Source organism: Ursus americanus, chromosome 6 (assembly GCF_024610735.1).
Source record: "Ursus americanus isolate L20-20 chromosome 6, mUrsAme1.1.p, whole genome shotgun sequence".
Lineage (NCBI taxonomy): Eukaryota > Metazoa > Chordata > Mammalia > Carnivora > Ursidae > Ursus > Ursus americanus.
In genome coordinates, this window is record NC_142132.1 from 41,719,342 (window position 1) to 41,733,617 (window position 14,276).

The 14,276-nt window shown below is 53.8% G+C and overlaps 1 protein-coding gene across 1 annotated transcript in view; it reads left to right on the forward strand.

The window, feature by feature from the left end:
- The window catches only part of GRID1 (glutamate ionotropic receptor delta type subunit 1), a 685,250-nt gene that overhangs the window by 12,101 nt on the left and 658,873 nt on the right, over nt 1–14,276 (forward strand). The gene's annotated exons all lie outside the window — the stretch shown is intronic.

The window sequence follows — 14,276 nt, forward strand, 5'->3', positions numbered from 1 at the left end:
CCCTCCAGGGCTGACCCGTGGTACTGCATGGCTCACAGCGCTGAGCTGCGGCTGCAGAGGGCGCCTATGGCCAGGGTTCCTCCGGGGACAGGCAGGCATAATGGCCACGCTTCTGGGGGAGGGCGGGGTGGTGGGCAGTGCCGAGAAGGTCCTCGGGCATCCCATGGAATCTAGGCAGAGCACCCCTGCCCTGTGTGTGCGTGTGCTTGTATAGGGTGTGTGTATGTGTGCATGTGGGGTGAGTACGTACACGTGCACACGTGCGTATGCGTGTGTGTGCATGTGTGAGTGTGTGTGTGCAGGTATGTGTGCTTGTGAGGATGTGTGCGTGTGTTTCAGACACCCGTGTTCAGACACGGCTGCTTGGAGCTTCTCTAGTCCTGTCCCTCTTTGCCCTCCTCCTGGACCTCCTTCAGGTCTCAGTTCAGAGGTGGCCTCCCTGGGGAGGCCCCTAGTGCCCAGAGGAGGCTGGCCCTGCCACGTGCCCTCACTGTCCTGTGTTTGGGGCTGTCTCCTGGAGGCAGTGGGCTGTGGGAAGGGAGGGACTTGGTCTCTTTTGTGCCCTATTACAACCTCAGCTCTAAGACGGGGACGTTCATGGGGAACATTCAATAAATATAATTTCCCCCTCCTTCATGGGGGACATCATGGACCCAGATATGTGGTCCTGTCCCTGGGCACCTTGGAGATCACACCAGTGGATGGTCATTGTGGCTGTGGCCGCTTGACTTGGCTAGGTCAGGCTGTGGGTAGCAGCCTGGGCCCTGCCCCATTGTTGGCGTCCACTGTGGCATCTTGGGCATCATGTCAGTGGGCTGAGGGTGGAAGCCAGCTCGCCTGCACACCCCAGGGAGCGGCTCTCTTGGGGTCCCAGCCATGTGGGTCAGCAGATATCACAGGGTTCTGGTATCCAGAGCTGGAGGAGGGCATGCAAAGCCAAGGCCAGGGAAGGTACAGAGATGCCATGGACTGCCTGGGTCCCCCCAAGATTCATCGGCTGAAGCCTTAACCCCCAATGTGATGGTATTTGGAAGTAGGGTTTTTGGGAGATGATTAGGTTGAGATGAGGTCTTGAGGGTGGAGCCGTTATGGTGGGATCTGATATAAGAAGAGACCAGAGAACTTGCTTTCTCTCTCTCTCTGCCATGTGATGATAAAGCAAGAAGGCGGCCACCTAAAAGCCAGGAAGAGAGCTCTGTCACCAAGAACTGAATCAGCCAGCACCTGGATCTTGGACTTCCCGGCCCCCAGACTGCTGGAAGTAAATGTCTGTTGTCTGAGCCGCCCAGTGTGTGGGACATCAGGGACCCAGATATGTGGTCCTGTCCCTGGGCACAGTGGAGATCACCTCGTTAGGGCAGCCTGAGCAAACAGGACAGGAGGGGACGGGCTGGGGGCCAACCCAGCCTGGGTGGACTTACCAAGGGAGTTGGGCCAGCGCTGCCCCTCCCGGGGCCTCAGGGCCACACATGTCAGATGAAGTCCCTGCACCTCGAAGGATCTACGATTCTGATCTGGAACTGTCCTTTGTGCTGAGCTGAGGCTTTCTTCAGTCCTTTCAATGTTGAAAGACAGTCACTGGGCCCCCCCAAGACGTCATCAGGCTGCACGTCCCAGAGCCTGATTCTTTCCCACCTGATTCTCTTTTGGATACATCCATTTATCAGTGTCCCTCTTAACACACGGCGTCCTTGATGTGCCTCAGCAAAGAACTTAAGTGGCGAACCTCGGCTTTCCTCCCTGTAAAATGGGGATGACGGCATCTCCCTTCACAGGTTGTCCTAAGGACCAAGTGAAGTAAGGACCGTTGAGGACTTAGCTGTGCCTGGTTCCACAGAGGTACTCAGCAGGCAGGGGCCATAGCTGCTATGCTCACGCTGTCTGCCCAGCGCGGAGGGAGAGGGACGATCTCTGATTGTTCCAGATGCTCTGCTGGTAGGAGCGAAGTGCGAGTGTACGCTGGCCAGCAGCACTGCCTCCTGCTGGGGCTCTGGGGGGACCTTTGGTTCCCCAGCCCCAGGGCTTTCGCCCGAGAAGGGGTGACACATCAGAGACCCCCACCCGGAGCTCGTGCAGTGGGCTATTTGACCCCAGCACGCCATTTTCTACCAACTCCTTTAAGTTCAGTTTGCTCAGAGCCTTGTGAGTTTCACTCGTGTTTCCCAGGGATTCGCTCGCCCTCCCAGCCCAAGCCTGCTCACAGGGGGCCCCTGCTGCCTTCACTCACTCAGAAACACCCAGCAGTGGCTCCCCATTCTGTTCTGTCGCTTGATCCCGGGTCACTCACCGGCACCCCTGCGACACAGGGTCTCATCAGGCAGGATCACTGACAAACCACTAGCCAGCTGCTTTTCTGTACCTGCCACAGCCGCAGGCACCGTGTCTGCCCCTATGCTCATTCTCTTGTACGGGTTTCATGGAATTACGGTGTGCTGGAGCCGGCTGGGGCCTGGGGCCTTTTGGGTGTCTCCTCCCTTCACTATAGAAGCCTCGAGGGCAGTCACCCAGGCTGTGCGGGGCAGGGGGTGGGGGGAGGAACGCGGCAGGCTTGGCGGTGTTCTACTACCCGGTGATGGCCTGATAAGAAGCAGAGGTACCTCGCGATGCCTGACATCTGTGCCCAGGGCTGGATGTCTGTCATCTTAGGACGACCCGGGCAGCACTGGGAATTATACAAGGAGTGAAGCTAAGCAGGGGTTGCTTAGGAAATGTGAAGGCTTGCTAGCCAAGCCAGCCGTCTCCTGTTCCTTGCCTAGCCTCCACTTATGCACACGACCCTGCCTTTATCCCCAGCCTGTGGATTCTCTCCGCCTCCACTGCCATCTCGGCCTGGACCCCTGCGGTCGCTTGCTCACTGCTCCCTGCCTCTGTCCTCCCCTGCAGGCTGCTGTCCATGTGGCAGCCAGAGTTATTTGAAAAAAAATCAATCCAATCACCTCCCTCTCTGGCTGAAACCCTTCAATAGCTCCCTGCCGTACTTAGAATAAAATCCAGACCCTTGCCAGAGATGCAAGCCCCCAAGCACCCCGACAAGGGCTGACCTCAGCTGCCTCACTGCTGCACTCCTCTTGGCCTATCTGCTTCCGCCATGTTGGCTTTCTTTCTCTCTCTCCAACAGGTGAAGCATGCTCCTGCCCCAGGGCCTTTGCACACATTTGTTTCTACCATCGGGAAGGCTCTTTGAATGACAGGTTCCTTCTGTGCCTTTAGCTATACCTCAGATCTCACCTCCTTGGAGAGGCTCCCTTTGGCTCCCAGTAGGGCCACGATTATTACCTATCAAAGCCTTCTTCTTCGTGTGCTTCTCCCCCTGCAATTATGTTGCTAATTTATTTCTGAGCATCATCAGGTCTATGAGGGCAGGGAAGTGTCTGTCTTGTTCACTGCTGAGTTCCCCGAGCCAAGCCTGGTGCTCGGCTGGTCACGGGTGCTCGGTACAAGTCCTGAATGGCAGATGAGATGGACAGACACACGGAATCTCTGCTCTTTGAGGCCCCTGCAGGCTCATAGTCCTACCCTCACCCTTGAGGCCACGAGGGTCCTCTGGCCTGTGGGGCCGGGGACGTGTTGCATTTGTAGCAGCCCCCAAGGCCCACTTGTGCTGCCCCTTCCCTCATGGTCAGCTTCTGGATTTGAAGACCTTTCTCCTGGCAAGAAAAGACAGGAGCCGATGGCATAGCCTCTCCCTGGCCATGGCCACCTTCACGGGGCGTGCAGAGGCCCAGTGCAAAGAGTACAGTCACAATGATTCTCGTGGTCACCGGCTAGAGTGGGAGACAGTTTTGGAGGCCCTGTCTTGGGAAGGTATTTTCGCACCTGAGCTGCTCTGTCAGGGGCTCAGGGCCATTGGCCTGCCCACCCTTTTTGTAGGCCTGAGGTGTGCCTGTGGGGGAGGAGAGGGGAGAGAAAGAGGGAGGGGGGCTACACAGAGAAGTAGAAGCTCGCCCTGGGCTCTAGGTGCTGGCCGTAGGGCGCTGTGTCGGCTGATGGCTGTCAGGGGGTGGGGTGTGAGACAGAACCTGGATAAGTCATTCTTGTCTCCCATCTGAGAATCCTCTGGTGGGCTGGAGAGCCCATTCATCCTGGCCTCAGTCTCCCCCTGTGAGAAATGGGGATGATAGTATTGTCCTGACCACTGCCTGTTCCAGGCTCAGGCAAGAGAAGGGGCTGTGGGAGGGAGGAAGAACTGCAGGTCTGGGGCCGGGGGCTGGGGGGTACGTGCGGCAGCTCCAAGCTTGGCGGGGAGGGGCAGTGCTGACCCCCTTGGTGGGTGCCCCAGGAACTGGTAAGTGGGGTGCATTTGCAGGGACGTAGCTGCCACCCCTGCCACACTGGCCTCTGAGGAAGCAGGAGCTAGAACCCTCCTGGTGAGCAGGAGCCCGAGGGGCTCTGAAGCTCTGTTGTTAATGATCAAAACCTCATCAGGAGAAGCCCGCCCAAGTGCAGCTCAGGGGGTCTGACTGTGTCAGGCTACTTAGCTCCTGCCAAGAAAATTAACTTCATTAAAAGGAGGACAGCAGGTCTGTGATGAGTATCAGCACGCACTGATCAGTATCGCGAGCGCTCCAGGGGAAATGCAGCTGCATGGGGACTGTGTGCCTGCCGGGCCCTGCCCTTGCCTCTGGGACACCGCGTGTACATACGGTTCAGTGAGCACACCAGCCCAGGCACCTGCGGCCAGCCCCTCAGAGCCCACCAGGGCATCTTCCTGATGCTCATGTCTGGCCAGGCTCCCGGCCCCCGGCCTGTGGAATGATGTCTGTGCTCAGCATTCGGGTCCTCATGGTCTAGCCTTGGCCAGATGTCCATCCTTGTCCCTGCTGCGTGTCCTGGTGCCCTTGCTGGACCAGCAGAGAGGGCCTGGCTCTCTCCCGACTGCGGCCACCCGCTTGCCCCTGTGCCTCCGTCTCCCCATCACCTTGCAGTCTTGGCTGTGGAGGTTCTTCTGCTGGTCTGCTCCCTCAGCCGGGGCTGCCTGTTTGATGCCACCTGTCCTGTGTGCCTCCCATCGCGTCCTTCCCGTGAGGTCTGTGAGTGCAGGCCCCATGAGCTCTGCATCTCGGGATTCCCAGGCACACGCAGAGCCGGAACAAGTGTGTCGAACTCCTCTCTGACTGTCCCTCGGGCACTACACGTGTGGGCCTGTGAACGCACATGGGAGTGCGTACCTGTGTGTCCTGCTGAGCTCACAGGCACACACCTGCAGACTGGCTGAGCCCCCAGTGGTGAGTGGGTCTGGGGTCATCTCCTCCGAGAGCCCCTCCCTGGGGGAGCCTGTCAGGGGCCTACTAGAGGTGTGCCCTGCGGACCCTGCTGGAACTGGGGCAAGGTGGCTGAGCCATGGTGCCCTGGGGTCTGGGGAGAGTTTCTGCCTCTCGTGGCCTGGAAGGAAGTTGTTGCCCCCGTGCATTTGTGGGAATTCTAAGCTGGACCATCTGAAAAACTACACCCTAACCTCAGGTCAGGGTAACCTGTCGAGGGTCTGAAATCACCCTCTGTATTAGCCATACTAATCCCGTGGGTGTCAAACCCTTGTAGTGGCCTAAGCAAAACAGGGAGATTTATCAGGCCATGTAGTGGCAAAGGCCAGAGGTTGTGTAACTTCAGGCATGGCTGGATTCAGGGGTTCCAGTGGTTTCCCCAGGACTCTGCTTCTATCTCTGTATCCTGGTCCCTCCCCTCGCCAGGGTGGGCATCCTTCCCGGGCAGCCCCATCCACTCAGTGCCCCTGGGCTGCTGCGGGCTGATGTCTCATCAGCCCAGCCCCACTGTCCCTGCCCATGGGAAGAGGGGGATTGCTTCATAAGAGCCTCACAGGTGTCCCAGGATTGCCACTCTTTGGTCTGGCATGGGGGTAGCCTCCTCCCGGAATCAGTCCTGGGCCAAGGGAGTGGGATGCCTTGATAGGCCAGGCCTGGGGCTGCTTCAGCCCCTGAGTGAAGAGGAAAGGGGTAGAGCAGACATGGTAGTGTCACCTGAAGAGGAGGAAGGGTGCTGGGCCCATAGTAGCAGGCCCTCACATTTTCTCTTTGCTGCCCTGAGAGTCTTCCTGCCCACAGGGCACTTGGGATTGGGGTCGGACCGGAAGCCCTGGAACCACATCTGGTGGCCCCCTACACAGTGGATACCAAGAGATCCTAGACCATGTTGATTGGAAACCTCTCTTTGGGGCAGGCAGGGTTCAGAGAGGAAGGAGCCAGGGTTTGAGCTCTGCGGTGTGCCCATGGGTGAGTGGGGAAGGAGAGGAGGCTGGCGGCTGAGCGGTTCAGGAAGGTTTCCTGGGGGAGGGGCTCTTGTGCCAGCCTGTGGGCTAGGGGCCTTTGAGAGAGGAGGACAGGTGTTTCGGGCACACAGGACAGAGTGATCTGTGGATGGGTTTTGGCCAGTGACAAAAGAGTGGGGGCCAGCCTGGTGGGGTCAGGGCTGGGGAATGGGAAGGTAGGAGGGGGATCTGAGACCTAAGCCCCCTTCTCCCCAGTGTCCTGAGCGTCCCTGTGGGCATGGTGTGACCTGGGCCTCCCTTAGCGCCTCCAAGTCCTGACAGGAGGCAGGGCCTGGGGTGACTTTGGTCTTCTCCTGTCCACTGGGTGGGATGTGACTGCCCTTTCTGCAGGAGGGAGCAGGGCACTAAGTCTTGGCCTTACACACATGACCCCCACTTTTTTATGTAGCTACAAGCCATACCTTTGGCCCTAGACTCAGCCTTGCCTATCTGGCTTGTCTTTTCTATCCCCACACTGACTGTGGCCTGGGGTTTTTGCTCCCTTTTCCAAATGGCCCATTTGTGGCCAGTGCTGAGAGCTCCTTCCAAGGGGGGAAGGAGCCCTGGATTGGCAGCCAGAGATCCGGCCTTGCCCCATGCCCCGGACTGGCTCTGCCCCCCCTTCTGCCCAGTGGGGCCATTGCCCCTGGAGGCTGGGCCACCACAGCAGAACTAGGAGTTGGGGGGGGGGTGGAGAAGCGGTGGGCTGCCTTCTTGGCAAGGCCTCCTGCAGCCTCCTGGGCTGAGTCTGCCCCCCTCTGAATGACTAATTGAATAAAAACCCTCCACACACCATTGAGGCAGAGCTCCGGCCCTGCCTAATCTCGTTAAGAGGTCCCCCGACAGTCTCATTAGGCGGCTGGCTGCGTGGAGAGGTTTATCTCTGCCACGGGGTGGTCAGGCCCCTGGAGGCCGGGCCTGGGATCAGGCCCCACCCCGCTGCCATCCAAATACAGGCCCAGGCAGAGGTGAGGCCATGCGGCTCTGCTGGCCACTGCCAGTCCGTACTTAATCGGTTACGGTTTGCTGGACTTAATTACTTTAAAATTATTAACTTCCACTGGAGAAAGCAGGTGGTGGGGGTTGAGGAAGAAATATGAGCCTTCTTATGGGGTGTGAGGTGGGCCAGTCCCACTGAGACCATTCTGTGGGAGAGCCCTGGCAGGCTGTGTCCAGCCATGAGGGCCCGGCGCTCCGCACTGCCCATCCTGCCTGCAGCAGCCGCAGAGCTGGGGTGGCAGGGACAGACACATGGGTTTAGAATGTGATCTGTGCCACAGGAGAATGAAGCCAGCCCAGGGTGGCACCACTGTGCTGTCTAACCTAGCCTGGGCTTGGGAGCAACCATGGGAGGCTTTCTGGAAGAAGTGACTCCCGAGCCAAGTCTTAAGTAGGGAATGGGGGGATGGTCAGGTGAAGAAAGGGAGGCAGGCATTCCAGCGGGTGGAAGAGTGTGAGCAAAGGCTCAGAAGTGTGTGAAAGGACAGGATCAGGGAGCTGACCAGGGTTTTGCACATAAGTGGAGGAGGAGGGTACTGAGAGCCCGACAAGGTCTGCAAGGGTCTTAGAGCTTCCTCTTTGTGGTCCTGGCAGAAGTGGCCCAGGCTCTGGGGATCGAGCCCGTGAGGCAGGCAGGGGGTGTAGGCTGTAGACGTTGGGGCCCAGAGCCATACATCTAGGCTTTGAGCCATGAGGGGAGCGATCCAGGAGGATGGGGAACACAAGAGGACAGTCAGGTCCCTCTACTCCCTGCCCTTGTAGGCCTCTGTGCTCTGGTCCCAGGGGCCAAGGATGGGGGCTTGTCCTTGAGGATCCTAGAGATTGAGTGAGCCATTATTGGAAATTCCAGGATTTCTGCATAGTGTGGCCCTTCCCTATAGCCTGGCTCCTGTTTTCCATGCCCACAATTGCCTGGTCACCCATGGTTTGGGGGGAGTGGAGGGCAGGGGGAGGAGGGGCAGGTTGCTAGGCTCTTCTGGGAATGCCACCTCGCCCCCGGCTGGGCTGGGGGAGCAGGGCCAAGAGCCCCAGATTTCTTCTGGCAGGTGAGGTAGCCCCAGGCTTCTCTGCTCCTGTCAACCCAAGCTGGGCCTTTTTCTTGATGACATCTACTGTTGATGACAAGAGTACCTGCACTTCGCAGATGTCAAAGCCCGAGGCCCGCCTGCCCAAGCCCAAACCAGAGCCTGAGACAAAGGCAGCTGTGTGGCAGTGTACTGTGGAATGTGCTCTAAAGGGACAGGGAGTGTGAACTAGGGAAGGAGAGAGAGCTAGTCCGAGCTCGTCACTGGCAACTGGGGCTTCTCCCCATCGGGACCATCCAAGAAGCTGTGTAGACTAGCTCTTGGATTGTGCCCCCAGCGAAGGGAGAGGGGAGTATTTACCCACCAGCCAACTCGCCAGTGGTCGGGGTGGTCCAAGGGCGTTCCCTCCCCAGCTGTTCCACCTTTGTACAGCTGCTTGGCTGGATGGGCTCCTGTGGGTGCCTTACATGCCCGCGGGGGCGGGGGGCCCTGGTGCAGGGGCGGTGAGGTGCTGCCCCGTTATACCTGCATGCAGCCAGTCACCCCAGCAACAGTCCAGAGGAGGGCTACGGGGATGTGAGCTGGGCCACAAAAGTTACCTAGATACTCAGATTCTGCCAGGCATCAGGTCCGGACTTCCCTGAAATCATACCCTACAAGTGTACTTTGGCCCCAGAAGGGGCTGGCATAGGAGGATTTGGTGCCCCGATCTCTCCCCAGTGCCTGATGGCATCACTAGACTTGGACAGCGCAGTACCTGGCTCTGGTTTGTCCCTGTCCCTCCCCCAGCCTCTGGCCTAGCATGGGGCGCATGAAGGCTCCTGGCCAATTCTGAATGACCAAGTTGGGAGGATGGGGGAAGGATAATGGGAAGTTCTGGAATGGCCTTTGACACTAGACAGTAACCCGGTTGGGCTTAAATTCCTCCTGTGTTTCTTGCTGGCTTGTGATCCACAGCACTTTCCCTCAGGTTTCTTAGCTTCTGTTTCCTCGTATGTAAAGTGGTGATACTCGCATCTACTTGAAGAATTGTTTATGAAGTCCAAAGGAACGGGATAGAAAGAGGACATGCACGTAGTAGGTGCCCATTCCTTTCTTGTTTCCACGTCTACCAAGGGTTGACCCCGTGCCCGCCACTGTGCTGGGGATGTGTAAACGCAGCCCTCAGGGATCTCAGATGAGTGTCAGCGCCCAGGGTCCGTCCCCAGAGATCCTGATTCCACAAGCCTGGGGAGGGCCTGGGCACCAACGTTCTCTCAGGTCTTCCTGGATGGTGCTTCTCTGCAGCCAGAACCAGCCAGTCAACACCAGCCCTTAATCATGGAGATGCTGAGGGCTGGCAGAGCCAACTGGACTCTTTCCTGGCTCATGGTAGGTGAGTTAATGGGGGTGCTTATCACCACTGATTTCCTTCGTCATAGCTCTGGGCGTGCTCCTCCTGGTTCCTTGGTTTTCCCTTCTCAGTTGCTAGGAGTTCAGAAGAGAGAGGACAATGAGAGCCAGGCACCACTAAACACTGGGACTGGGGTCTCCAGAAAGGACCCACTGTCACATTGGCTGTCATAGTGACCCCTCCTTCCCTGCCTCAGGTGTCTCAGCCACCAAGACGCCAGGTGCCCCCAGCAGATTTCTGAGCTGGGGAGGGCTTATGTTGTCTGTAAGGAATATTTCTCTGCAAGGAATATTTTACCTCATCTTATCAGTAATACGAAGCAGTCGAGCGGTGTTCTAATTCATAATTTTACAGTAATTTAAAAAAAAACTCAAGGTACTGGTTTTCTTTCCATTAATGAGATGGTGGCAGACAGTAAAGCCCACTGTCTTTTTATAATCGGATTTTAATTGTTTTTAATTATACAGCCCATATTCTCCCAGTAACATACCATCTCTGTGAGTTAATGGGCTCTGAAATCTCTCTTTGTTCCATACACTGTAGATACAGATTTTTTTTGTTAAATGATTTATTTTATATATAGAAATTCAGAGAATTAGCTATGAGGTGGCTTCAGAAGAATATTGGGAGGTTCTGTCACCTTAGAAGAAGGCGAATAAGTGTCTGCAGAAAACCCAGACCAAATCCTGGATGGAATTCTGGGTACCTCTGTATCAACGGAACAAGGTTTTAAGAGCACAAATGATGTCCAGAGCTATCTGCGTCGCTCTGACCGCAGCAGAGAGAACATTCCTATAAATTTCTCTGTTGATCCTTCAGTGACGATATTAGAAAGGAAATGTACATTCATTCATTCATTCATTTCCTGTGTGCCTGCTGTGGGCTTGGTCCTGAATTTGGGGATATACAACAAACAAAGCCATGATTTTTATCCTTAAACATCGGGCGCTTTCCAGAGAAACAAGCATTTCTATGTATGACTCTCAAATAAGACCTCTCTAGTGGTCAGCGCTTCCTCGGATCGGGCTGCCCGGCAGGACTGCCAGCACTCAGGGCTTGCTCTCTGCTGATACTAAAGACCGAGGAGGGTGCACTGAGCTCTGACTCAGGTCGCCCCTGGCAAAGAGGCAGGCGGGGCTCCCTAGGGCTTCCTGGAGGGTGGGCTGGGCTAGGCTACATCTCTTGTTCTCTGGACCCAAGATGTCCCTCAACCTTGCCCTCCCTACTCTGTCTCAGGACCCCTGTGGGGCCCAGCCTTGGCTCAGCCCACGTCTTAACTGGGTAGGGCTGCTCTCGTCAGGCTAATCAGGTTGGCAGAAAAGACTCTTGGTTCTGATGGTCATTGCTGGGGACCCAGTGGGATGTTTGTGTGTGTGTGCATGTGTGTGTGTACACGCACGTGCACACATCGTGAGGAGTGGGGTTCAGCCTCCTTGGTTATCATGACTGGGATCAGTAGCTGGGATCAACTAAAAGTGCTGTGTGGTCTTTGTGTGTTGCTGCCCTCTCTGTTCCTGATGCTGGCTGTGGCAGTTTGTTCAGTGGTGCCTCTCCCGGAATCTCAGGGGGGTATGCCTTCCAGCCTGAGGGCATTGAGAACCCCTCTTTCTCCAGGCCTCCCTTCTTGTCCCAGCTCCTGGAATACATGAGCACTGCGTTTGGGGCCCCATTGGCTAAGGGTCTCTTAGTGGTGTGGGGAAAAGGCCACAATCTCTGCATGGGTTCAGGAGTGAGCAGGGCTGGGCAAGGCTGGGTAGGTCCATCTGCCTCTCACCCACACCAGCTCCTCCACTGGAAAAGCCCAGAGTAACTCCTCTCTATAAGCCCCACAGCATAGAACCCCAAGCTCAGAACCTCCTCCTGCCCCATGATAGAACTTCTAGAATTGGCACCCTTAACTGGACTGTTTTGCTAGACTCAGAAACACTAACATGGCACCCCAAGTTAAAAATCACCATGGCAAAACCCCAGGGTCCACACTTCTACATCAGCTCCTCAGAATAAGAGCTGCAGACATAGAACCGTCTAGCCTGGAGACCCAGCTTGGAAGCCACCCAGCCCACATGCTCCAGGCTAAGGTACCCTGTTACAGAATCCCAGAACCACGCTTTTTTTTTTTTTAATGTTTTTTTTATTATATTATGTTAGTCACCATACAGTACATCCCTGGTTTCTGATGTAAAGTTCGATGATTCATTAGTTGCGTACAGCACCCAGTGCACCATGCAATACGTGCCCTCCTTACTACCCATCACCAGTCTATCCCATTCCCCCACCCTCTCCCCTCTGAGGCCCTCAGTTTGTTTCTCAGAGTCCATAGTCTCTCATGCTTCATTCCCCCTTCTGATTACCCCCCCTTTCTTTATCCCTTTCTTCCCCTACCGATCTTCCTAGTTCTTATGTTCCATAGATGAGAGAAATCATATGATAGTTGTCTTTCTCTGCTTGACTTATTTCACTTAGCATTATCTCCTCCAGTGCCGTCCATGTTGCAGCAAATGTTGAGAAATCGTTCTTTCTGATAGCTGAGTAATATTCCATTGTATATATGGACCACAACTTCTTTTTTTTTTTTTTTTAATAATGATTTTTTATTATATTATGTTAGTCACCATACAGTACATCCCCGGTTTTCGATGTAAGGCTCGATGATTCATTAGTTGTGTATAACACCCAGTGCACCATGCAATATGTGCCCTCCTTACTACCCATCACCGGTCTATCCCATTCCCCCACCCCCGTCCCCTCTGAGGCCCTCAGTTTGTTTCTCATAGTCCATAGTCTCTCATGTTTCATTCCCCCTTCTGATTACCCCCCCTTTCTTTATCCCTTTCTTCCCCTACTGATCATTCTAGTTCTTATGTTCCATAGATGAGAGAAATCATATGATAGTTGTCTTTCTCTGCTTGACTTATTTCACTAAGCATTATCTCCTCCAGTGCCGTCCATGTTGTAGCAAATGTTGAGAACTCATTCTTTCTGATTGCTGAGTAATATTCCATTGTATATATGGACCACAACTTCTTAATCCAGTCATCTGTTGCAGGGCATCTCGGCTCCTTCCACGATTTAGCTATTGTGGACATTGCTGCTATGAACATTGGGGTGCATATGGCCCTTCTCTTCACTACGTCTGTATCTTTGGGGTAAACACCCAGTAGTGCAATGGCTGGATCATAGGGTAGCTCAATTTTTAACTTTTTAAGGGACCTCCACACGGTTTTCCAGAGTGGCTGTACCAACTTGCATTCCCACCAACAATGTAGGAGGGATCCCCTTTCTCCACATCCTCTCCAACAATTGTTGTTTCTTGCCTTGTCTATTTTTGCCATTCTAACTGGCGTAAGGTGGTATCTCAGTGTGGTTTTGATTTGAATTTCCTTGATGGCTAATGATTTTGAACATTTTTTCATGTGTCTGTTAGCCATTTGTATGTCTTCATTGGAAAAGTGTCTGTTCATATCTTCTGCCCATTTTTTGATTTGTTTATTTGTTTCTCGTGTATTGAGTTTGAGAAGTTCTTTGTAGATCTTGGATACCAGTCCTTTATCTGTAGTGTCATTTGCAAATATATTCTCCCATTCCGTGGGCTGCCTCTTAGTTTTTCTGACTGTTTCCTTGGATGTGCAGAAACTTTTAATCTTGATGAAGTCCCATAAATTCATTTTATCTTTTGTTTCTTTTGCCTTTGGGGATGTGTCATGGAAAAGGTTGCTTTGGCCGATGTCGTAGAGGTTGCTGCCTATGTTCTCCTCTAGAATTTTGATGGATTCCTGTCTCACATCGAGGTCTTTCATCCATTTGGAGTTTATCTTTGTGTATGGTGTGAGAGAGTGGTCAAGTTTCATTCTTTTGCATGTAACTGTCCAATTCCCAGCACCATTTATTGAAGAGACTGTCTTTTTTCCCACCGGATGTTTTTTCCTGCTTTATCAAAGATTAGTTGCCCAAAGAGCCGAGGGTCCATTTCTGGGTTCTCTATTCTGTTCCATTGGTCTATGTGTCTGTTTTTGTGCCAGTACCATGCTGTCTTTGTGATCACAGCTCTGTAGTACAGCTCGAAATCCGGCATTGTGATGCCCCCAGCTTTGTTTTTCCTTTTCAACACTTCCTTGGCGATTCGAGGCCTTTTCTGGTTCCATACAAATTTAAGGACTATTTGTTCCAGTTCTTTGAAAAATGTCATTGGTATTTTGATCGGGATAACATTGAAAGTGTAGATTGCTCTGGGTAGCATGGACATCTTAACTATGTTAATTCTTCCGATCCATGAGCATGGAATATTTTTCCATCTTTTTGTGTCTTCCTCAATGTCTTTCAAGAGTGATTTATAGTTTCTAGAATATAGATCCTTTACGTCTCTGGTTAAGTTAATTCCAAGGTAACGTATGGTTTTTGGTGCTATTGTAAATGGCATGGATTCCCTAATTTCTCTTTCTTCAGTCTCATTATTCGTGTATAGAAATGCAACTGATTTCTGAGCATTCATTTTGTATCCCGCCACGTTACTGAATTGCTCTATAACTTCTAATAATTTGGGAGTGGATTCTTTTGGGTTTCCCATATAGAGTATCATCAGGACCACGCTTTTGAAGCC